Genomic DNA, 24,576 nt, shown 5'->3' on the forward strand with positions numbered 1-24,576 from the left:
ACCATTTTAGGCTATTTTCTATCATTTCAGAATCTCCATGATGTTTAATTCTATTTTTTAGCCTGCACACCTACTCCAAACTCCCATTTCCTTTTCTAACGACAATATTAAGTCATCAGAACTGTGTTTACTAATAGTTTCTCAAGTTCCTCTTATTCATGGGCAACTCTGTAGCCACATAATCACTTTATAAATAACCCATGACCAGGGTTTTTAATCCGCCTTATCTCACTTGTATGGTTTGTAAATTGACTGTTTTCTCTACAACTTCTTAGCAATCAAGACTTCAGTTTGGAATTTCTTCCACTTACTGACATATTTATTTTTAACTCTTGCCTTGGCCTTTGTTCAGATATGTGTCATAAAGGCAATAAGCCCTGGCTGTATACACACACCTTTCCGGGGCTGGTTCAGAAAAGCACGGAGTGAGGGAGTAATCCCATCTGTGATGCAAACTTTGTTTACCAGTGGGTCAGCCCTATGAAAAAACACTTCCCATACAACTGAAGGCTAATATAGGAGACAACAGTGCCCAAATGTCCCAGAGCCGTGGGTCATTGTCATGGTGATGACTTGCGTTAAGGATCTCTGCAGGTGCAGGAGCCTTTGGAATATGCAGAAAGTCTCCAGGCTTTGTGTAAGTCGCCTCCAGCTGGCTGGGACTTTCCACAACGAGCATCTATTCAGCGACTGTGGACAGAACCAGACCTCCATCTTAGATGTTTCCTCCTCTCCTCGAGGGGGTCTGCAACTTTCTAAAAAGGAGTGCCAAATGTGGATTCCTTCCCTTTTGGTACTGGGAAGGGGACGCTTAACTGGGTGGTGCATCCTCCTGCAATGAGGGGAGGGGGATTTTATGAGTATTTCTGGAGGGGGCCAGGGTGATGGTCCACCAGCTGGGGAGACATAAACAGAATCTCTAGTAACTGCTGTGGTTACAGCCAGAGAGGCGTGGCCCCGGCGCTAATTACACGGGCCCAGCTCAGGCCCAGCGTGCCCCCAGGGACCAGAGGAACTCTGGGGTCTTCTTTACTGCTTAGACCAGATGTCTGCCGGCACCCCAGAGATAACCAGCTCAGTTCCCCAGCTCTGTGTCACTAATTACGGGCTTTTTCGGATGTTGTCTCTGCATGAGCCAGACCTGGAAGTGCTGTTTACCAACCAACTTTATCTACTTAGGACAGTGAGCCATCTCTTTCTATCTTGATTTACAGCCCAGTAAACACAAGGAACATATTCTCCGCTAGAGACTTAAACTTCCTGCGGGAGGAATCCACGTCCATGTCTTTAGAGCCTCCGAGCTTAGCCCTGTGCCTGGGACACAGAAGGTATTAATATTTCTTGAATGGATAGAGTGAAATGTGATCGCAGTGAGCTGACATGGTCTCTCCAATGATTGGATAATAATTGTGACCATCTATTGATCTCCAGCAGAGTGTCACAGTGGAGACATGATCTCTCCAGCCAGTGCAACCACCTTGCAAGATAGACATAAAATCCTCTTTTCGCACAGGAAAAGACAGCTGCTCAGAGAAATTAGGCAACTTGCCTAAAGCCACAAAGCTGTGAGTGGCAGAGCCAGGAGGTTCATTCGTCTCCAAGGCCCTTGGGAACATCCACTACATCAAGCCACATCCCTGAAGTTGCTGGACGTGGAGAAAGTGAGATTGGAGTCACGACTACTCAAGCCAAAGCCTGGTCTAGTGAAACAGGTGGGGCTGGAAAGGGCTGGAAAGTGGGAACCTCCTTGTCCTTGACATTGCTGCCCAGCCCTATGGGGTGAGAACAAAGGCTTTGGCTGGCTCTCTTCTCTCTGCACGTGGGCAGCTGCGATGGCACTGCATCTGAGCCTTGGCACCGTGTTGAAGGGGGAAGTGACACACGGGCTGCCGGCCTCTTGCCTAAGGGCTCTAGAAAGAGTCAGAACCATCAAGTGTCCATGTTAAGTGGAAGAAAACCTAACGTGCATGTCCTCATTGAAATTCAAAGTCAGTCCTTCCGAGACAGGAAAAACACATATGGAAATTGTGTGAGGCGTTCATTTCGTTCCCCTAATTCTGCCTCAGTCCCAACTTCCCCCTGAGGTCTCCAGGACGATCAGGAGGTTTGGGTCAGCCCCCGTGGCTGGCTGGGGTCCTCCCTCGGTGAAGCAGTGGGTGGGGTAGTGGTCTCCTCGCTCGGCCCCTAGAATGTTTTTTCTCTCCTTCCTGCCCTTCTCTGCCGGAGTCCAGCGATGCCCGAGGGCTCCCCTATCCTCACCCTCAAATCTCCAATCCTGGCGTGAATCACTTCTGCACCAGAGTACGTATGTTAAGGCATTTAACCTAAGGAAAGCCTCTCTTTCTAGGAAGAAGTGTTTGCTCCCCTACTCTGTGCAGTCACAGGGACTGGTGGTCCAGTGGTTAGGACTCGGCACTCTCACTGCTGGGGCCCCCGGTTCGATCCCTGGTCTGGGAACTAAGATCCCACAACCCGTGCAGCACGGCCAAAAAATTTGAAAATTAAAAAAAAAAATCCTCTAATCTTGCGGGGTGGGAAAAAAATAATCTTTTGAAGTCTTATAATTTCCATTTTGGAGTTTACCCATTTCGTTAAAAGTGATCTGCTTTACCTGTAAAAAAAAAAAAAAAACTCTCTAATCTAGTAGCTACTGTTGCCTGTTTCCTCTCATCTACAGCTGCTTAGCTGCTAGAGAAGCAAAACTGTTGGATACAAAGCAACTGAGGAACGAGGAGAGATGGGTGATGGAGCTAGTTCAGTCCCCTCGTGGTCAAGCGGGTGCTTCAGCAGTTAAGAGGGTGTCCTCAGAGGCAAGGCTTCAAGTTGTGGCTCAGCCAGGACATAGCCCTGCAAATCTGCACAGTTACTTAATGCCAATTTGTCTCCAAAGTTGGGATAATAGTAGCCCCTACTCATTGGGAAGCTGTGTATTTAAGGCCATAAACAGAAAGCATTTAGTACATAGGATGTGCTCAGTAGCTCCTGGGTATTATTGTTCCAGGGAGTACTGTGAAAATTCTTGTCCTGTAAAGAATATGCTGGAACTTGCCCCTAACTCTTAACCCATCCACATCTTCCATCCGTTTCTTTGCTGTGGCTCAGTTGAGGTAAAAGATCTCAAAATAGTTCATGCTCTGTAATTTTATACTTATTCAAATGCTTTCATATTCATTATCCCAGTGCCTCAAATGACATGTGCTTAATCAATATTTATTTTTATTTTTCACAGCTATGTCAGGCTGCAGATGGGATAGATAATGATGTAACATCTTATAAAGGAGGGGAATCTTGCATGAGCTCACACTTGGGGCTGAGCTCTATTAGTTTGCTAGGACCACATCATGACCAAGCGCTAGAAACTGGGTGGCTTGAAATAACAGAACTTTACTGTCTCCCAAGTCTGGAAGCTAGAAGTCCAAGATCAAGTTGTCACAGGGTTGGTTTCTTCGGAAGGCTAGTGAGGGGAAAATCCATGCCTCCACCCTAGCTTCTGGTGGTTTGCTGGCAAAATTTAGTGTTCCCTGGCTTCTAGAAGCATCACCCCAACCTCTGGCCTTCATCTTCACATGGCGTTCTCCCTGTGTGTGGGGGTTTCTATGTCCAAATTTCCCCTTTTTATAAGGACACGGTCATATTGGATTAGCGTCCACCTTAATGATTTCATTTTAACTTGATTACCTCTGTAAAGACCCTATTTCCAAATAAGGTCACATTCTGAAATACTAGGGGTGAAGACTCCAACGTATATTTTTGGTGGGGGGACACAATTCAACCCATAATGGTAGCCAACCATGAAACCATGACTGGGGAGGAGTGAGCCAGTAGGGGAGGCAAGAGAGAGCGGGTGGGAACACCTGGGGAATTGCAAGTCATTGGTTTTATAGCTCCATTAGGCTGGAGATTGCAAAGAAGGGAAAAGGGAGAGAAAACAAGACCTAAACCTTGAAGGGCCTTGATTCTCCCAGGAAGCATGAAAGCTTTAAATCTGGGAGAAAGGAGGTCACAATACATCAGGGAGCAGTTTTGTGGAAGATGGCTGGCAGGCCAGAGGAGAGGACCAGTGAGAAATCTCCTTGTTATTATACAGGCCACAACTGATGAGGGACTGTGTTCAGATTTTTGAAGATAGTTATCTTCTCTCCACTTGGTCATTCATGCTCCTGGTTAAAGGTGCCTAGTGCCTTCAATCCCACAGAGCACAGTCTGCCCCCTGCCCACTTCTCAGGTGCCAGCCTCCGGTCCAACCCGGAGGTATCTGCAGAGCTCGACAGAGCTGAGTGACAGCCAAAGAGGAATAATCAGGACTCAAGAGGCCAAGAGAGCAGGTGGGCAACATCCGTAGTGCGTGGCAGGTGGTAGGGTGTTAGAAGCAGGACTTCCACTCTCAGAATGGGGACTGGCACAAGCAAAGCAAAGAAATTTCAGAGGCTGATTACGGATCAGTCATCCAAGGCAGAGAGAAAGATGGAGACTCAATTGCCAATACTAAAGAAAAAAGAGGGGACCACATCTTAGGAATCAGACAGAAACTCAACTTGGGACCTGGGCACAATGAGTCTTCAGAGCCAAACCTGGTGCCCCAGTGAGGAAGGAGGAAAGGAAGGAAGGAAGGAAGGAAGGGAGGGAGGGAGGGGAGAAGGAGGGAGGGGAACAGGGAGGAAGGGAGGGACCTTTCAAGGGCATGGCATCCTGAATTCCCTCCACTTGGTAAGAACTGAACCAAATATTCCAGTTTGGCTTTAACCAGAAAGGAAGCAGCCTGCCGTGTCCATTTCTGCATCTATTGCTTTTTCACTAAATCTAGAAATAAATCTAGTTCTATGGAGCTGCAGAGACAATTTGTGGAGGGGCCAGGGAACAAATGTGACTTCAGAATACAACCTGGTGACATGTGAGCACTGTAGGCAAAGCCGAGAATTGACACAGCCCAGGTGGTCAAGGGGCAAGGGACGAGAGCCTTCCTGCCTGCCCCTTCATTAGTTCCGATTGGCCCACTAAGAATACCTCAGACCAATAAAGCATCTGGGAGCCAATCCAAGCTACTTAACTCCAAATTACTGAGGTGCCAACAGGCGCTAGGCTTATAAATCTGTCTTTTATCATCTGGTTGGCTTAGCCAGGTCTCCAAAAGCGACAGTAAAATTTTATGATGTACTTTAACAAGCCGACCTTCAGAGTCAGGCTTTGTTCTGTATGAAATCTTTCCCCTGCAGCAATGGAGGTCAGACTGGATCACCTAACCCTGCCTTGATGCCACGAGTTGTTGGGCTAAGGCTAGACAGTCACATCTAAATAGATTTCTCATTCAATCTAGTGAAATACCCTGGCCTTAATGCACTCTTAGCCTTTTTTGTAAGTGGTATAATTATAAAGATTTTCTGGTTGTTCAGTCTTATTTTATTATTATTATTTTTTAAACTGTTGTCGTTTTTTGTTTGTTTTGTTTTTTGGCTACTCCTCGCGGCTTGCAGGACCTTAGTTCCCCGACCAGGGATCGAACCCAGGCCCCGGCAATGAAAGCACCGCGTCCTAACCACTGGACTGCCAGGGAATTCCCTTTACTGTTGTAGTTTAAAATTCCACCTTAGGGTAGGTAATTTGGAAATAGCGTTTTCTCATTTCTTTGAAACCATTTTTTTAAATGCCAGTTATTACTATTCAATTTCTCTTCAATTTATTTGTTTTTCCATAGAAATGCCATTTAAATACATCCAAATTGCTTAAAAGGTGAATGGAAATAATTGTTTAGAATGTCTACTGCTAAGCCCCCCAAAATAATTAATAATTTGGTTGTAAACAAATACTTAACGCTCTTTCTAAGAGTAAATAGAACTGTGGTTGCGGATTATTCGTGTCAGGGTAACAGTCATTTCCCCAACTAAAATTTGATTAATGAAAGAACGATTTTTAACTTGTGGTATTTCAACTACTCGAAAGTGTCCACGGGAATCTACAGCAGATGGTAGAAAATGACAAGAACCGAGTCTCACAAAAAGGAAAAACAACTCTGTGAACCATTCAATGAAAGAGTGGGGTCTGAAAACCATCACAGTGCCCTCAACAAAAATCCAAGCCAGAATTCCTTTCTTAGGTTAAAAATGTACCATCTATGCCTAAACGCCTAAGTTTTCATTTTCAGTTTGATTAATCTCAGAGTTTATCTGCCCCCAAACAAATTCCAGAATCATTTTGTCACTGGTTCAATCTATGAGGCTCTCGTGAGACTGTGCTTCAAAAAAGTGCTTTAACAATTATAAAGTTTAAAAGCCCAATTTTATAAGAAGCTAGACTAAAACCTTTACATCGAGTTCAGAATAATTGGCTTCAGGGCTGTCCTCATGGTTCACTCAATGGTGTCATTGCTGAGAAAGTTCTGGAAACTTTTCAGAACCCAAGGTCAATTCTTTAATTATCCTCTGGGGTGTCAAATCTTTTTTCCTTGTTTGGAGCTTTGCTTTCCAGAAACAACTCAAAGTTTATTCTTTGAGTAAAGCAGGTGGTCCACCTAGGTAACAACGGCTCTAAAACCCATTTAGACTCACGGGATGGATTTTCTTGTGCAGCTTGTAAATCAATTCTCAAAGCAACCCCAGAAGAGTTTTCATTGTGTTTTAAGCAAAGTAAAGATCATAGACAGGAAGTATAGCTTTCCAAAGTGGCTGTTTTAAAGTGACATTAATCTAGCTAGGAATCACAATGCATTTTTAAAATAAATTAGCGTGAATAGCCATGGTTCAAACATACGCAATGCTGAAGGTGAAATGCTTTAGGGAAACATAAAGAGAACTTTAAAATATTTGACTTTTAAACCACATACTTAGGGAGAAATCACTGGACTGCCGTACTCACCACACACAAAAGAGTGAGATGAGAATTATTTCATTGCCCCTAATATTGCTATTTTGCAGAGACTCACAGAGAGATGAGAACAGAAATAAGAATAACACAGGACTTGTGGTGATGAGGGAGCCTGCTAACCCAGTTTATGCTTCTGGAACAATGCCCTCCTTCCTCTCCATCATTTACACTTGCCATGCACTCGTGCTCATAACCCTAAAAATCCAGTAATTACGAGTTTAACATCACGGGTAGTTCCAACCCCGAATACCACTTATAACAGCTCGTGTTTCTATGTTGCTTTATGTTTTTTACAGGACTTTCTTGCATGAGCCCCCTGAGAGGCAGGCAGAGCAGGTAGCCTGCCCCTTTTAAAGACGGGAATATTGAAGCACAGAGGGTGGGGTGCTTGGCACAAAATTGCAGGGCTACTTGGCAATTGATAAGGATTTCAGACTCTAGGTCTAACTAATTCCTGCACCAGGGTTCTTTCAGGGCTGAACTAAAATCAGCCCAGCACTGTGCACTCCAAAGTCTACCCTGAAGTCATGTATGAGGTCTACTTAAAACACAATTTTTTAAAACTGTTATTTATTTTAAAACATTTTTATATTATTTTTATACAATTTTTAAAGGTTATACTGCATTTACAGTTTCTGTAAAATGCTGGCTCTGTTCCCCATGTTGTACAATACATCATATCTTACAATAGCCTATATATATATTTTTTTGTTTTGCGTTACACGGGCCTCTCACTGTTGTAGCTTCTCCCGTTGCGGAGCACAGGCTCCGGACGCGCAGGCTCGGCGGCCATGGCTCACGGGCCTAGCCGCTCCGCGGCATGTGGGATCTTCCCGGACCGGGGCATGAACCCGTGTCCGCTGCATTGACAGGCGGACTCTCAACTACTGTGCCACCAGGGAAGCCCCCAATAGCCTATCTTACACTCAGTAGTTTATACCTCCCACTTTCCCACCCCTATTTGGCCCCTCCCACCTCCCTCCACTGGTAACCACTAGTTTGTTCTCTGTATCTGTGAGTCTGCTTCTTTTCTGCTATGTTCACCAGTTTGTTGTATTTTTAGATTCCACATCCAAGTGATGTCATACAGTATTTGTCTTTCTCTGTCTGACTTATTTCACTTAGCATAATGCCTTCCAAGTCCATCCATGTTGCTGCAAATGGCAACATTTCATTCTTTTTCACGACTGAGTAATATTCCATTGTCTGTATATACCACATCTTCTTTTTCCATTCATCTGTTGATGGACACTTAGGTTGCCTCCATATCTTGGCAACTGTAAATAATGCTGTACAAACACTGGGGTGCATGTATCTTTTTGAATTGGTGTGTTTGTTTTTTTTTTTTCAAATAGATACTCAGGAGTGGAATTGCTGGGTCATATGGTAGTTATATTTTTATTTGTTTATTTAAATTTTTTTTTTTAATTTTTTTGGCCACATCACGCAGCTTGCAGGATCTTAGTTCCCTGACCAGGTATCAAACCCATACCTCCTGTAGTGGAAGCATGGAGTCCTAATCACTGGACCACCAGGGAATTCCTGGTAGTTCTATTTTTAGTTTTTTGAGAAACCTCCGTACTGTTTTCCACAGTGACTGTACCAATTTATTAAAAAACAGTTTTTAATGAAGTGTTTTAGGCAAACTAAAAATATAGATATTGGCGCAATGGATATCTGTAGCATACCATCCAGCTTAACAATTATAAACTGTTTAAGCTAGAATTGAAGCCTCCTTTGGCCCCTTCCCAGCCTCATTCGTCTGCTTCCCCAGGCGTAGCCACTCTGCTGGTCGTGGCGGGCAGCGTTTGAGGTGTACTTTCTATTTGAAGACCCTTTGCTTGGGCCTCCGTAGAACGGACCTCAAGGTGTCCCGGGCCTTTTCTGACACCTAACTCCCCTGCCTCCTGGTGAACTGACTGGGTGGGGAGTGGGCTGAGGCTTGCGGTCTTGCACAGAGCGGTTACCTGACCAGTGCACCGGGAGGTAAGGTAGCCGGCCTCAGAGCTGATCAGGTAAGAGAGCAGAGGGGAGAAGGAAGAAGAAACTTCTGCCTTCCCAAGAGCTAAATTGGAGCTCCCTCCTCCAGCCCCAACACACAGAGTTTCACTTCTTCTCCAAAGGGCTGGGAGTAGAGTCAGGTAGGTGAAGTCTGGGAGCCCCTTCTCACTTCTCCCTTCTGGTTCCCTTGCCTTGGGTTTGCCCTCTCACTCAGGTGTCGTCGCTCCACCTTGGGTCCCAGATAGTCCCCCAGGGGACCCGAGAGCCTAAGCTGTCCACCCCTCCACCTTTGCCGGCCCAGAGGAGGGTCCCTCTCCAGGAACCAGAAGGCTCCGGCTTTGTTCTGCTCCGCTGGATGTGACCAGCCCAGACTCCTTCCTGCTGTGTCTTTCAAATGGATAATTCTGTAAACCAAGCTGTGGCGAAGGAAAAGGATTAGGAGACTCCATAAAAGGGATGTGTATGCATTTGCACGGTAGGTCATTGCCTTGGCCTTCCTTGCCTTGCTGGAACTTTTTTTTTTTTAAACCTCTTTATTGGAATATAATTGCTTTACAATGGTGTGTTAGTTTCTGCTGTATAACAAAGTGAATCAGCTATACGTGTACATATATCCCCATATCCCCTCCCTCTTGCGTCTCCCTCCCACCCTCCCTATCCCACCCCTCTAGGTGGTCACAAGAGGGAAGGTTTTAATTGAGTGAATTTCCCAGGTAGACGAGAATAGCTCCAGAGCAGGGGGCATGGTGGGGGAGATCTTTGTATGTAAATAGTGCCTCAGGATCTAGGTCTACACGGAGAGGGAAAGTGGCTTGGCCTTCATACTCCTGAAAGGCCTCAGATTTGGATCCTTGATGTTCTCTCCAAAGAACCAGCCCTAAGATAGTCTCATGGTAACAAAAGATATTCCTCATACAGCTTCAAACCTGGGTCTGTTATCAGACCACACAGCCTACCTGGGTACCACGGACCAATCATTTTTATGGATCCTGTAATTCCTGTTTGATTCTGAAATCCTATTTTAGCATAATTATACCGTATTATATTGTATTTTTTGTTTTACAAGCATTCGCTTATTAAATATATACGTTGAAAATACCTCATGTTTTTGAAATTTATTTTTCCAAACTTTTTATTTTGGAAATGTGACTCTCCAGAAGAGTAGAAAGATAATGCAATGAATATATCCGTCACCAAACTCACCAACTGCTAACCTTTTGGCAATTTTATGTCTGTCCATATTTCCATATATATATGTATGTGTATCTATGTATACACATACACAAATATTCTTTTTCTTGCTAAACCATAAATTCAGTTGCAGAAATCATAGCGCTTCACCCTTAAATACTTCAGTATGTATCTTCTGAGAATAAGGACGTTTTCCTAATAATGACAATGCTGTTATGACAACATGGTATCACATCACAGCAAAGTTACATACTGTCAACAAATGGGGAGTGATGCTCCCTTGAAGGTGGAGTATCTACAGAAATTATTTGGAATTCTTCTGTTCGGGAGATTTCTCTCTTCTCTGCTCTTCGTTGGTGGATTGTTAAATTCTTTCAGCAGGAGCCCATTAGACTGAGGTGGCCCCAGTGCCATGGCAGCCTAAGTCAGCAAACCAAAAGCTAAGCCTGCCAATGCCTCAGAATTACAAAACCGAAACCTAAGGACAACCAATCCCCAACAGCCAACTAGGTTCTAAGCTGTAGCCAATCATTATTTTCCTTACTCTGTTTCCACCTTTTCTCTATAAAAGTCCTCCTAACCACTTCTGGTTTGGTACTGCCCCCTTCAAATCAATCTTAGTTCCAATAAACTCTAAAATTTTTAATATGCCTCACGTGATCACTTAACAGCTCTTAATCATTTATGATATCAATATGGACTCATGGATATTCATTTTATACTTTGGGTTATGATCCAATACTGCTTTGTTTACTTTGTAGCTAAAATTGGACCAGCTTTGGCTTCTGGGAGCTCTTTCAGTTGCTTTCTGTGACTTTTGATACACTCCCATCCTTATGGGTTTTTTAGTTAGGTTTTTACAATTTTGTTTTGAACTCTTTCTTACTTTCTGGCACAACGAGACACTCTTGGCACATCTGGTATATTTTCTGCCTGAGTCCTAGAGTCAGCCATTTCTCCAAGGAGCCCTTCTTCCTTTAACTGGAGAATGAGATTAGAAACCAAGATCTGGGTGCCAAGTATGATTACTGCTAGCAGGCTATTGCTCCTTCTAGACCCTCTCAGCCAACAGAGCAAGGAAATATGTGTGTGTATACTAACCTGTCCCTATACACCCATATATAAATATTTCTATGTGTAATCATCTGTGTCTACATTACGCTGAAATGAGTTAATACTGATGTCTCTAACTTTAATCCATTATCACATGGATCATTCTAGCCTCCTCCCCTTGCTTATCTATAACCTCCCCTCCAACAGTGAGAAATTTGGCTCCCACCACCTGCCATCTACTTAATTGTTCATTGGCTTTTTTAAAAAATATACTAAATGTTAGTATCCATTGCTGCCATTATTTGATGCTCTAAATGTCCCAAATTCGGCCAGTGGGATCCCTTTCAGCTGTGTCCTCACACACAGCCCCTTCGGTATTTGAGCATCTCACTGCTTTCGGCGCAAGAAGATATTCTAGACTCACCTGTGCTTTGTCTCAGGCATAAATCAGTCATATTTTCAAGGATCCTTAATGCCTTTTAATAGAGACGTTACTGTATTTAGAAAACAAGATCAGGGTGCCTAGTTTGCAAATTGCTACCGAATTTTTATTACTTTTCAGCCCTTTCAGTGGACAGAGCTCATCATATCTATACAATAGCTTCAATCTTCTGAGTGCTATAGGAAATAAGGCCCCAGCAACTGGTTTAAAAGGCTCAAGTCTACATTTCCTTATCATAACAGATCTTTCTTTCTTTCTTTCTCTCTTTTCTTTCTTTCTTTCTTTCTTCCTTTCTTTTCTTTCTTTCTTTCTTTCTTTCTTTCTTTCTTTCTCTCTTTTCTTTCTTTCTTTCTTTCTCTCCTCCCTCCCTCCGTCCCTCCCTCCCTCCCTCTCTCCCTCCCTTCCTTCCTTCCTTCCTTCCTTCCTTCCTTCCTTCCTTTTCTTAGGCTGTGCCACACGGCTTGTGGGACCTTAGTTCCCCAACCAGAGATTGAACCTGGGCCCTCAGCAGTGAGAGTGCAGAGTCCTAACCACTGGACTGCAGGGACTTCCCACAACAGATTTTCTTTTATACTGAATTTCTGTCTCTTAGGTTGCAAATCTGGGGTAATGAAAACGTTAACTTGGATTTGATGTAAGGGCCACATGTTATATGCAATATACTTAATCATCAAGTGAAATGAAATTTTAAAATACTGTTTCGAGCAATTGAGGTTACTAGGACAACTAAGCATAATCAGAGTATCACAAATCTAGACACAGATACCACTGGTTAGCGATCCAAACATCTCAAAGCGAGACAGCCACACTAATGTGCTAATTACGGTATGCGGGTGCTAAAGGCCAGCCTGCATTAGGCCTGTCGGACCAGCCTAATTAACAGTGCCTCCTGTCACTCTTGGAAGGTCCCAGTTTATGTTTCCGCAGCATCTGTGCCCTCTAGTGGCCAAACAGTGGCAATGGGGAAAGTGGAGAAAAGTAGGCTTCTGTGAAACACACTTGGAAATAGATTTGTACCCATTTCAGGGTGTAAAACTAGAGCTGCGAAAAAGATATCTAGGACTTCCCTGGTGGCGCAGTGGTTAAGAGTTCGCCTGCCAATGCAGGGGACACGGGTTTGAGCCCTGGTCCGGGAATATCCCACATGCCACGGAGCAACTAAGCCTGTGCACCACAACTACTGAGCCTGCGCTCTAGAGCCTGTGCACCACAACTACTGAGGCCCGCGCGCCTAGAGTCCGTGCTATGCAACAAGTGAAGCCACCGCAATGAGAAGCCTGCGCACGACAACGAAGAGTAGCCCCCCACTCTCTCCACGATTAGAGAAAGCCCACACACGGCAGCGAAGACCCAACGCAGTCATAAATGAATAAATAAATAAATTAAATTAAAGAAAAAGATATCTGGTCTCTTAATCATTTTGTAGAAATAATTAGAAGTTTATTCAATTAAAAGATACAAAACAAGATGGGAACCTCACACATAACGGGGGGTTTGGAGTTTTTTTAAATTTTTACTTATTGGCAAAATTTAAAATATTGCCCAACCCAGGAATGGCATATGAAAAATGAAAAGGCAAGCACTATTTCTGGGAGTAGAAGTGGGTATAACCTTTCAAGACTATCCTTTGGCAATAGGTTTCAATATGTGACATGTTAATATTGTTTGACCTATCACTGGAAGTCTATGAAGGATCTATTCACACAAAAGCCAAAAGATGTATATGGGAGAATATTCATAGTTTAAAAGGAACATTTGAAAATGACCAATGTTCCAAAATAAACAGCTGATTAAATAAATATGATTGGTACATACAGTGGAATATTGTAGATGTGTATTTGACCATCAATAAATTGTTGAGTGAAAATAGATAATAAAAATAAATACTGTAACTCCACTTATTAAAAAACATGTCTGTGTACGTTTGTATATGTATCACACAGGAAGATGTCTGCAAGAAAGAATACTAGAATATTCACAGTGGCTGTCTCTAGATGTTTGAATTGCAGAAATTTTTACCATCTTCTTTGTTTCTTGTTTTTTGTATTTTTGGTTACGCCATGCAGCTTGTGGGATCTCAGCTCCCCAACCAGAAATGAACCCGGGGCGCAGCAGTGGAAGCCCAGAATCGTAACCACTAGGCATCAGGGAACTCCTTTCTTTGTATTTTTTGAAGAAATAAATGAACAAGTATCCTTTTTATTAAAAACCAATAATGTTATATTTAAAATCAAGCAGAATAAATAAAATTGGTTACTTAAACTATAAATAAACAAAAGCACAATTCTTTTTCTTAAACAAAAGCCATGCTGAAATATTACCGATCAATAAAAAGGAACGAGCAGCCGATTCATGGAACAATACTTTGAGTCTCAAACATGTCCTGCTGTGTGAAACAAGCTAGACGTGCTTCCATTTATGTGACATCATGAAAGAAGAGACAAGTTTATATTGACGGCGCACAGACCAGTGGCACCTGCGGCCTAGGGTCTGGGGTTAACTGCGAAGAGGCTTGTGAGAACAGCTTTGGAGTGACAGGAACGCTCTATGTCTGGATTGGAGGGTGGCTACACAGGTGAGTATATTTTGAAAGTCCTGGAACCATACACTGGAGATGGGTCCACTGAACACATTAAAGCAAAGTTGCTCATCTCTGCGGTGGATCTTTGTGGCTTATGGAGACAGTGCGATTGGCTTGGAATCCCTAAACTCAAGATGGGCATAATGGGCAGGGCAGGCCCTGGGCACGCATGTAAAATTGGCAAGATTTGCACTTCCCTCTCCCTGGAACCCAATCCGGTCCCTCACCTCATGCCATCCATGACTTTACTGCCTAACAGTATTAGGCAATAATGATATTATTGCCTAATACTAACAGTATTTTTGTTATAATAATAATAATATTATATAATATATATATAATATATATAATATTATTTTTGTTATAATAATAATAATATTATTGCCTAATACTAACAGTATTTTTGTTATAATAATAATAATATATATATAATATATATATAATATATATAATATTATTTTTGTTATAATAATAATAATATTATTGCCTAATACTAACAGTATTTTTGTTATAATAATATTAGTATAATAATATTATATAATATATATAATAATATTATTTTTGTTATAATAATAATATTATTGCCTAATACTGACAGTATTTTTGTTATAATAATAATAATATAATAATAATATTATATAATATATATATAATATATATACTATTATTTTTGTTATAATAATATTATTGCCTAACACTAACAGTATTTTTTGTTATAATAATAATAATATAATATATAACATATATAACATATATATAATATATATATTATTTTTGTTATAATAATATTATTGCCTAATACTAACAGTATTTTTGTTATAATAATAATATTATTATAATAATATTATATTATATATATAATATATAATAATATTATTTTTGTTATAATAATATTTTTGCCTAATACTAACAGTATTTTTGTTATAATAATAATAATATAATATATATTATATATATAACATATATATATAATATATATTATTTTTGTTATAATAATATTATTGCCTAATACTAACAGTATTAGGCAAAAAGAGTATTAGGCAATACTCTTTTTCACCCTCCCTACTAAAACATGCCCTGGAGCTTTCATTCAGAGAAATGTGAACATTATTATAACCAGCCTAATGTTTTATACTGCCCGGGGTGTGTTTCTGTCTGGATTACAATCTAAATCTGAGGCTAGAGAAAGGAAACCCAATGAAAGACACTGGAAACAAGCTTCTATGCCATAAGGGTCTCTGGAAGACCCACTCTAAGGGTAGAGTGTATCTGGCTTGAGGCCCACTACTTCTGTCCTTCGATCTTTAGAGCTGCAAGGGACCTTACAAATCCTGTGGTATATTCATTCATTGGTTTGTAACCTTAGTTACTGAATGTCCTCTGAGTTCCCCTGGGCCAGGTGCTAAAGATACAGAAGAGAACAAAACAAACAGGTCGCATCCACAGGGAGCTGACCGTCATGTCCAAGATTCCAAGATGGCAGCCAGGTGTCAGGAGTCACCACCTGAATTCTCCAGCCCCTCAAGGCCAGTGTCCACAGAAGCCTTGGAGGGCAGGATCACAGGACGGGTCTGCACACCGTGCTTCAGGCGGCACCACTGGCAATCCGGGCAGGCACAAAGAAGGCTAATCAAGTCTGCCCTAGATTTTACAGCCAAGGAATCTGGAAACAGAAAAGATAAGCGATTTTCCTATTACTTTAGAGCTCGACAACTCTAAGGAATTTGTTCAGAGGTATGCTAGATAAATTAATTGCTGTAGGGGAAGATCCCGTTTTCAGACAGTTACTTGTGTAACTATATTAGTTTCAAGATCCCCCTTATCCCCTTGTTTTGGACCCAAGTTAAATTTTTAAAAGAAAGAATAAATGTTCATTTCACAAGGATTTCATAGTGAGCCCAAGTTTGTAATATCTGAAATGCTATTTCCTGGAAGAGACTTGGGAGACAGAATAGAATAGAGGTAAAAAAGCATTAAAAAAAAAAACCCTCAATATCTTTATAGAAGATAGCAAAATGACTTCACTCTAATTGGCTGTGTTTGGGTCTGTGAAATTACTGCAAGTACTAATTTGTTTTTTTTCCATTTTAAGTCAGGTTTAAAATTTACACTCAGTACTTCCCTGGTGGTGCAGTGGTTAAGAATCTGCCTGCCAATGCAGGGGACATGGGTTCGATCCCTGGTTGGGGAATATCCCACATGGCGCAGAGGAACTAAGCCCGTGCACCACAGCTACTGAGCCCGCCTGCCTAGAGCCCATGCTCTGCAACAAGAGAGGCCACCGCAATGAGAAGCCACCAGAATAAACTGGCATATTTTCCCACTACCCAAAAAAAGTTTCCTCATGTCCCAATATACAACATTTTGGAGGTGAACCAAAATTCCAGTTGAGGTGTCTCAGTTGGGAAGCTAGGTTTTTTTCTCCTGGGAGGAGGCCATTTGCAGAAATCAGATGTGCACCAGGCAAGTATCTTGTTTGGTTGTTTTTTTGTTGTTTTTGTTGTTTCTTCCCATCTGTAATCCCTGCTGTTCTTCCCAAGTAGCTCATTGGCATAAGTGATTTTAGCTGGGCAATATTGTTCTTTTTGCTTTGCAAACTTACTTTAGATTTAAATGAGAATTAGATTGAATTACAATGGGAGCAAAAAACAAAAACACTCATTTAACTCAGAGTCTAATTCTAAAACAACACAACGTTATTGACTAAGAAAGAAAAAAAAAAGATGGGTGGGTACCTAAATTGTAGTCAGGCTGCTAGGGTTTACTTAATTCTTGTACGAGGAGGCAGGCGGGGTGCCTCTTCCTGGGTTGGGGGACAGGGACACCGCAGGCAGTACCAGCTCAGGTGCCCACTGCCTTCCAGGAATTCTCCTCACCACCAGTGCCCAGAAACTCTCCAGGAACAAAGTCCTATTGGAGCAAACAGAATGTGGGAGGATACAAGTGTATTTTCACAAATACTGTCACCTGGAGTAACATCTCCACCACAGTCATGTGGGTGAGGGCACAAATTCTCCTGGAATTTTCATTTCTTTAAAGATTGTTTATTTCAGAATACCTTCAACAGTCACTAGTTGCCAGGGTCCTTTGTAGCCTAAATACAATGCTCTTTTGCTTTCCTGAAAAGACTAGTTTGATCTTTCATTTGAGGATGTGCGAAGATTTGAGGTGTGCTGAGATAACTAGTCAAAACATTCCCTCCGTTTTCTCAGGTTCTGTCGACTCTAAAGGTTGATGGGCCACAGACACTTGGGGGCAGGGAGGGGCTGCCTGTCTAGACCACCTGGGTCTTTTATTTAAATTAGCAGGATGCCTAGAAGTGGTTCATCCTGAGTGATCAGTGAACATCAAGACAAAGAAAGAACAGTACTACCAAGTTTTGTAGGGACTTTTGCAAAATGCTTTTGTATCAGAGTAACTTGATAGCAAGCGTCACAACACCCACCTGAAAATGGTTTAAACTCAGGGTGGAGGGTTGTTATCTCGCATGATAAGAACCCCGTGGGTCCTTGAGTCCAAGATTGGTTAACTGGCAGCTCTGTGATGTCTTCCAGGACCAAGGCTCTTAAGCACAGACTCCCCCAGAAGCCTACTTTTCCTCCCAAATCCCTTGTCACTGTGTCTGAGTGTTCTGAAAAAAGTATAGAAGGAGCAGACTGTTGTGAAGGTAAAGCTCAACCTGGGATAGCGAGGGATCGTTTCGTTTATGAGAGCAAACAATCCAAACACCTGGGTGAGAAAACTTTAAATTGGCCACCAAGACAAGAAATAGAATCTCTGATTTTGGGATCATCGTAGTAATAGCCACAACTTTATATGGTGCTCACTCACTACATGCCAGGCACTGTTCGAAGCTTCTCACCTATATTATCTAGTTTTTGAACAACACACTGAAGTGGGTACCGTTATCAACCCTGTTATACAGACAGAGAATGAGACGGAGAACGTAAGGTCACACAGGATATCTGTCTGCTACAGCATCTTCGCTTTTAAGAAGAATGCTTTGGGGTGAAGGCCAAGAGATGGGCACATCTTCTCCAAAGCAAGACTCTCTATATTGCAGAATGAAAACCTCAGGAGAAACCAGACCACTGTTTCCCTAGCTGGTTCACACTTACCATATTCGATTAATTCTCAGTCCCTTTCCAATTTGAAAAGCGTGTGTGTGTGTGTGTGTGTGTGTGTGTGTGTGTGTGTGTGTGTGTGTGTGTGTGTGTGTGTGTGTGTGTATTGGGAGTAATTGATTGGGGAGGGTTACCTGTTTTTAATACAAAAATTGTGCTCATTTATCTGTCCATAAAGATGTATCATTGACTTGGAAAAACAGGACACAGGGCCCCCAAACAACTCAAACTAATTTTTATTTGACTGTTTATGAAGTAAAATGGTTGCTTTATGGCCTAGCTCCCCTTGTATTTATTTTTATTTTTTCTCTGGAGCATTATTTATTCCCAATCTTAAAGAAGCTACAAAAGGGCTTCTTTCATATCAACAAAAATATGCTTTTGAAAAATGGGAACTGCTTTTTTGTGAGTAGCATTACCCCTTTTCTTTTCTATTTCCCTGCCACTCACTGTATCTTTCCTAGTCTTTCTGGTTCTTTGGGCTTGGAAAAGTCTCAGAACAAATATCTTCACAGAACTTGTTTGCCCAGATCCGCAATTCCCTGCCAGAAATCAATTTTTCTGTATTTGGTTTGTTGCTATTTGTGGTTCACCAAAAAATGATCAGAAAGTGCTTCAAAGTTACCTGTATGTGCCAGGGGCTAAAATGAGTATTTTTAAGTGATTATTTTGGAACACTTGTTTTCAGGTGGAAAGAAAACTGCAGGAAGGCAGATAAGGTGGTGTGAGGATGAAGAACCCTCACCTCAGCGGCTCTTGGAGCTCCTATTGGTGTCAAGCTCCAAAAGTCAACCTCAGATGGGCAAGACTGTTAATTAAAGATTTGCTCGCAGGATATCATTTACAGGTGGCACTAGCTCCTGTAACAGCACCAGATACTTATTACCTTGCACTCTGGAATCTCTTCCCACTTTTAGAGTCAAGACCATTGTTAGCTGGAGGCCAAGAGATGGCGCTGTGAGCCCAGCAGAAAGAGCCACCTCCCTGCTGAGACAGAGCCACCAAAATGAACTGCCTGGGATTTTTCAGATTTGCTTTCTCATGGCCTTGGTGGCTTCTTCAAACCCCAAATGAATACCCATGCCAGAGAGCATAAGAACCTTTTTCTCTTCAACCTCAGGAAGGGCTCGTCCCCCAGACATGCATGATATAGAACTTCCTGGGAAGGCTGAGCCAGCCCCGCCCGTGAGGTTCTAGTTTTGATGAAAAGGGAAGCTTGCAGGGGTTGGGAGGATGGGGGAGGTGACTTCTGAAGGCTTTTTGGAAAGCTGTTACTGTCGCAGAGATAGCCTGGCAAAAGTGACAAAGCTGAGTCACGCTTTGTCATTTATGCTTGTTCCCCCTTCTCTTGGGGGAACAAGAGAAAAACAGATGAACCCAAAGCAAAAAGCAAACAAAAGTAATTGGCGGCGTAAATCATGGGCGAGCTCTTGGGATGCTATCCACTTCTGCTTTCAGGCGATGAACACATTTTGATCCCACTTTGTCCAGCTGTGCAGAGAAAGTCCAAAATTGCTTTGATGGTGGGATCATTCCGTTTAAAACTCTTCTGACAAAATCAGCCTCAATTTTTGGATCTGTTTCTCTCCGTAACGTCTTCTTTTCTCACATGTAATCTGTGTATTAGGACCCAGGCGCTCCCTCACAGAAGAGAACTTTTTTGAGATAGGTTACAGAGAGCACAGTAATTACGGAGGAATGGAGCTCACTTCAGCCCTGAGAGGGTGCCAACCCTTGATTAGCTACATGTGCATCTCACATACTTTGTGAATTATGTGTGGAAGATGTTGACTCATGAGAAACTTTCCCTCTCCCCTACGCATACTTTAACTGTCATCCTTATTTCCATCTTCATCCTCTTACCCAGGACAATTGGCACGCTTATCAAAATAAACATAATTAGAAAGATAAAGCCACAGGGGAATGCATTGATTGAGCCACTGAATGCATTCAGTGATGCATTGATATAATTTAGAGCTTGAAGCATGCCTTTGCCTGGAGGTGACAGAGGGCTGGTTAAAAATAGGACCCAGGACCAGGTCTACTGAATCAGAATTTCCAGAGGCAGGGCCTGTAATCTGTACTTTAAATAAGTCCCCCAAGTGATTCTTATCATCAAGAAGCAGACTCACAGATATAGACAACAAACGTGGTTACCAGCGGGGAGAGGGAAGAGGGGCGGGGCAGAGTAGGGTAGGAGATTAAGGGGTACAAACTATTATGTACAAAACAAGCTACAAGGATATATTGTACAACATGGAGAATATATTCAATATTTTATAATAACTAAATGGAGCATAACCTTTAAAAAATTGTGAGTCACTATACTGTACAACTATAACATTTAATATTGTACATCAACTATACTTCAATTTAAAAAAAAAGCAGTAGCTTAGGAAACAGGACCTAAGAAATTGTCTAGTTCAAGAGTCATTAACTGCCAGTAAAGGGCTGGATAGTAGATATCTGAGGCTTTGTGGACCATATCATCTCTGTTACAACTACTCTGTCTTACTGAGAAAGTAGTCATAGACAATATGTAAATGAAAGGGTGTGACTGTGTTTCAATAAAACTTTATTTACAAAAACAGGCTGAGGGCCAAAGTTTGCTGACTACTGGACCATTTGACAGGTGAAGACATTAAGGACCAGAGGGGTGAGGCAATTTACTGAAGCTGCAGTTAATTGGTGGCCCAGCCAGGCCAAGGCCACTGGGCCCCAGAACAATTCTCCCTTTATCGCTGTTACCAACCCAGGTCCCTGGACTCTTTATTTATTTTTTAACATCTTTATTGGAGCATAATTGCTTTACAGTGTTGTGTTAGTTTCTGCTGTATAACAAAGTGAATCAGCTATACATATACATATATCCCCATATCCCCTCCCTCTTGCGTCTCCCTCACACCCTCCCGATCTCACCCCTCTAGGCGGTCACAAAGCACCGAGTTGATCTCCCTGTGCTATGCGGCTGCTTCCCACTAGCTATCTATTTTACATTTGGTAGTGTATGTATGTCCATGCCACTCTCTCACTTCGTCTCATCTTACACTTCCCCCTGGACTCTTTAATCAATAGAAATTGATAAGTGGTCAGATGAGAAATTCAAGCAAGGCTTTATTGGGGCTCTTGCTGCAGCACAAGGGAGTGAAAACAAGAAACAGGTGACCTTGCTTGCTGTTCGAGGGGGGAGGGCAGGTTCCTTAGATGGGATGAGGGTGGGATGGCTTGGTGGGTCAGGCTGGAAGGGTGGCTTAGGTGGTCTGCCCACCCCCTTGGTGATGCTGTGTGCAGGGATCATGCAGGATCACCCTGCTTTCCGTCCTGGCACCTCAGAAGTGGCAGTTGGCTTGGGGCCTTTTTTTTTTGGCCATGCCGCGTGGCTTTCAGGATCTTAGTTCCCCGACCAAGGATTGAACCCAGGCCACAGCAGTGAAAGAGCAGAGTCCTAACCATTGGACCACCAGGGAATTCCCAGTTTGAGCCTCTTTGTATCTTACTGTCTATAATTGCCCTGGCTGCACACCAGCGCGGTTATTTTTCGTCCCTTATAGTTTCTTTGTTTTCTGTTGCTCCAGAAGATGTTTGTCCAGGTGCAAGCACTGCAGTAAAGGGTCCCAGGACCCAGCCTGTCTCAACCCCACCCCGTGCTTCCCTCTCAAGTCGAATATAGATCCACTTTGGTTGATTCACTGCTTCGGAATGAACTTCCTGCCATGCCACTTGTGGTCAGAGACAGTCATGATGAGGGAATGTTTACATCCCCTGCAGAAGATCTTGGCATCTCCTTTCTCTGGTAGGTGGGTTTTGGAAAAAAAAATAATAATAAAATAGAAAAATAAAGTATCGACTGGTTAAGTTAAAACTTGGAATTTTCTGGGCCAACTAAACTTTTCAAAGCTCCAATTGCTAAAAAAGAAAATGTTTTTAAATTGTTCTTTTAAACTTATTTTTGAACAAGCCTTGCATCACCTTGAGAGGACATCTACTTCTCCAGACATGCCCCTCTGGTAATGCCCAACCCCTTTTAAACAACCTTCCCAGAAAGGGATGCCTTCATTATGACCAACTAATTTCCTCTTTCCCTGTTCTCGTGGCAGCGGCGAGCATCTGGTTGCCATTTTCTTTGTATATCTGAAGCACCGTCATTCAATTGCCACATAGTTGTTCTTTTCCTGGCAAAGTGGCCAGTTCTCTCAGACCGCCCTCAGAAAACTTGTCCTGTAATCCTGAAGTCTTTTTTTTTTTTTTTTTTTTAACTTTTTGGCCCTGCCACGTGGTGTGTGGGATCTTAGTTCCCCCACCAGGGATTGAACCTGTGTCCCCTGCAAGTGGAAGCGTGGAATCTTAACCACTGGACCGCCAGGGAAGTCCCCTGAAGTCATTTTTATGGGTTGGGAGCCTTCCTTCTCCAAGTTGTCCACACTCTCTTAAACTGCATGGCTTTCAACTGGGTCTGCTGGTGAGCTCTGAGTTCTAAAGGAAGAACTTTTAGAAGAAGAGTAGCTGTGTTTTCCTCTATTTGACTGCCAGGGTCTGCAGTTACTAAATGGCTGATCCTTCCTTTTTTTAAAAATTTTATTTATTTATTTTTGGCTGTGTTGGGTCTTCGTTTCTGTGCGAGGGCTTTCTCTAGTTGTGGCGAGCGGGGGCCACTCTTCATCGCGGTGCGCGGGCCTCTCACTGTCGCGGCCTCTCTTGTTGCGGAGCACAGGCTCCAGACGCGCAGGCTCAGTAGCTGTGGCTCACAAGCCTAGTTGCTCCGCGGCATGTGGGATCTTCCCGGCCCAAGGCTCGAACCCGTGTCCCTTGCATTGGCAGGCGGATTCTCAACCGCTGCGCCACCAGGGAAGCCCGGTGATCCTTTCTGGAGTGAGCCACAATTCTGAGCTGCTGAGTTTACCTAGGGGGAAACCAGAGAGCTGGGATCCTTACTTCTTGAAGGAGAGTCGTCACTGTCACTCAACCATCAGAAGCTCCCGTCCTCCTTCTCCTCCAGTGGGGCAGGGGGTATTTGTTTTTGTGTTTTTGGTGTGTTGTGGTTTTTTTTTTTTTTTTGGTACCCAGAAAAATGTTGCCCGGAATATGGAAACAGTCTGGCGTTTTTGGAACTCCTGTAGAATTAATCGTTGTGCTGGAATTTAGGAAATTTTTAGAAATGGAAAACAATACAGCAATCACTGCTTTCAAAAAACAGAGAGCATTTGGCATTCAAATGACCTGGGTCTCCTGTCCCTTTTGACTTTATTTTAGGGTACTTTCAGTAGCGTGCCAAGGTTAATGCTCTTTTTTATACCCAACTTTTATTTGGAAAAATTTCAAATCTACAGAAAAGTTGTACACAAATATAATCTTCGTCTAGATTCACCAGTTGTTAACATTTGGCCACTTTTGCTTTATTGCTCTGTCTGTTCACCTTCACCAATACACACACACACACACACACACACACACAAAACACCACTTTCTTATTATGACTGAAATGTTTGAAAATATCCTGCTGGCATCATAACAGTTCACCTCTAACCACTTCAGCCTGTGTCTCCTGAGAGTAAGGTAGCCTCCTACGTAAACATCAAATGAATGTCACTCCTAAGTAAATTAACATTAATTCCATAACATTATCTAATATACAAGCCATATTTAGATTTCCTCAATTGTCCCCAAAATGTCTTTCCATGGCTATCCAATTTTCTGATCCAGGATCCAATCTAGGTTCACGTTGTACTGTTTTATTTACCCTCCAGAGTCTCTTCTAATCAAGAACAGTCCTCTCACTTCTTATTTTCTTTCATGACATTGACCTTTTTGAAGGATCCAGGCCAACTGGTCTTGGAGAATGTCCCCTATTCTGAAACTGTCTGAGTGTTTTCCTATGATTAGATCTGAGTTAAACATTGTTGCCGAGAATGCCACATTGGTGATATTGTCCACTTCCGCCTCATCACATCAGGGGCCCATAAAGCTGATGCCAAGTTTGATCACTTTCCTATGGTGATGTTCACCAATCTCTTCAAGGCAAGGATGTATTTTCCTTCTGTGAAGAGCTAGCAATATATGAGTGGTACTTTGAGTCTACAGGAATCACATGTTCTCCAATAGTCTTCCACCGATGGTCTTCTTGTCCATTGATGATCTTTGCGTGAGTCAATACAGGGGGGCTGCAAAATGGTGATTGTTCTAATTTTATTATTCCTTCCAGTTATTGGCTGGTATTGTTCTATAAAGAATAGTTTTCTCCCTTCCTCCCACTATTCTCCTCTCTCTCTCCCTCACCACCCTTAGTTAGTCCTCTTGAGTAAAAGAATTCACAAAACCCCTCGGAACTG

At 42.5% G+C, this 24,576-nt stretch overlaps 1 long non-coding RNA gene across 1 annotated transcript; it reads left to right on the forward strand.

Annotated features, from left to right (window-relative positions):
* The first annotated feature begins 4,735 nt into the window (after window positions 1-4,735).
* LOC125961238 (uncharacterized) lies at window positions 4,736-9,763 on the forward strand. The gene is made up of 2 exons (XR_007471666.1): window positions 4,736-5,589; window positions 9,074-9,763. It is a non-coding gene; the product is annotated as an uncharacterized LOC125961238 (long non-coding RNA).
* Window positions 9,764-24,576: the final 14,813 nt, after the last annotated feature.

This window comes from Orcinus orca, chromosome 15 (assembly GCF_937001465.1).
Source record: "Orcinus orca chromosome 15, mOrcOrc1.1, whole genome shotgun sequence".
NCBI lineage: Eukaryota > Metazoa > Chordata > Mammalia > Artiodactyla > Delphinidae > Orcinus > Orcinus orca.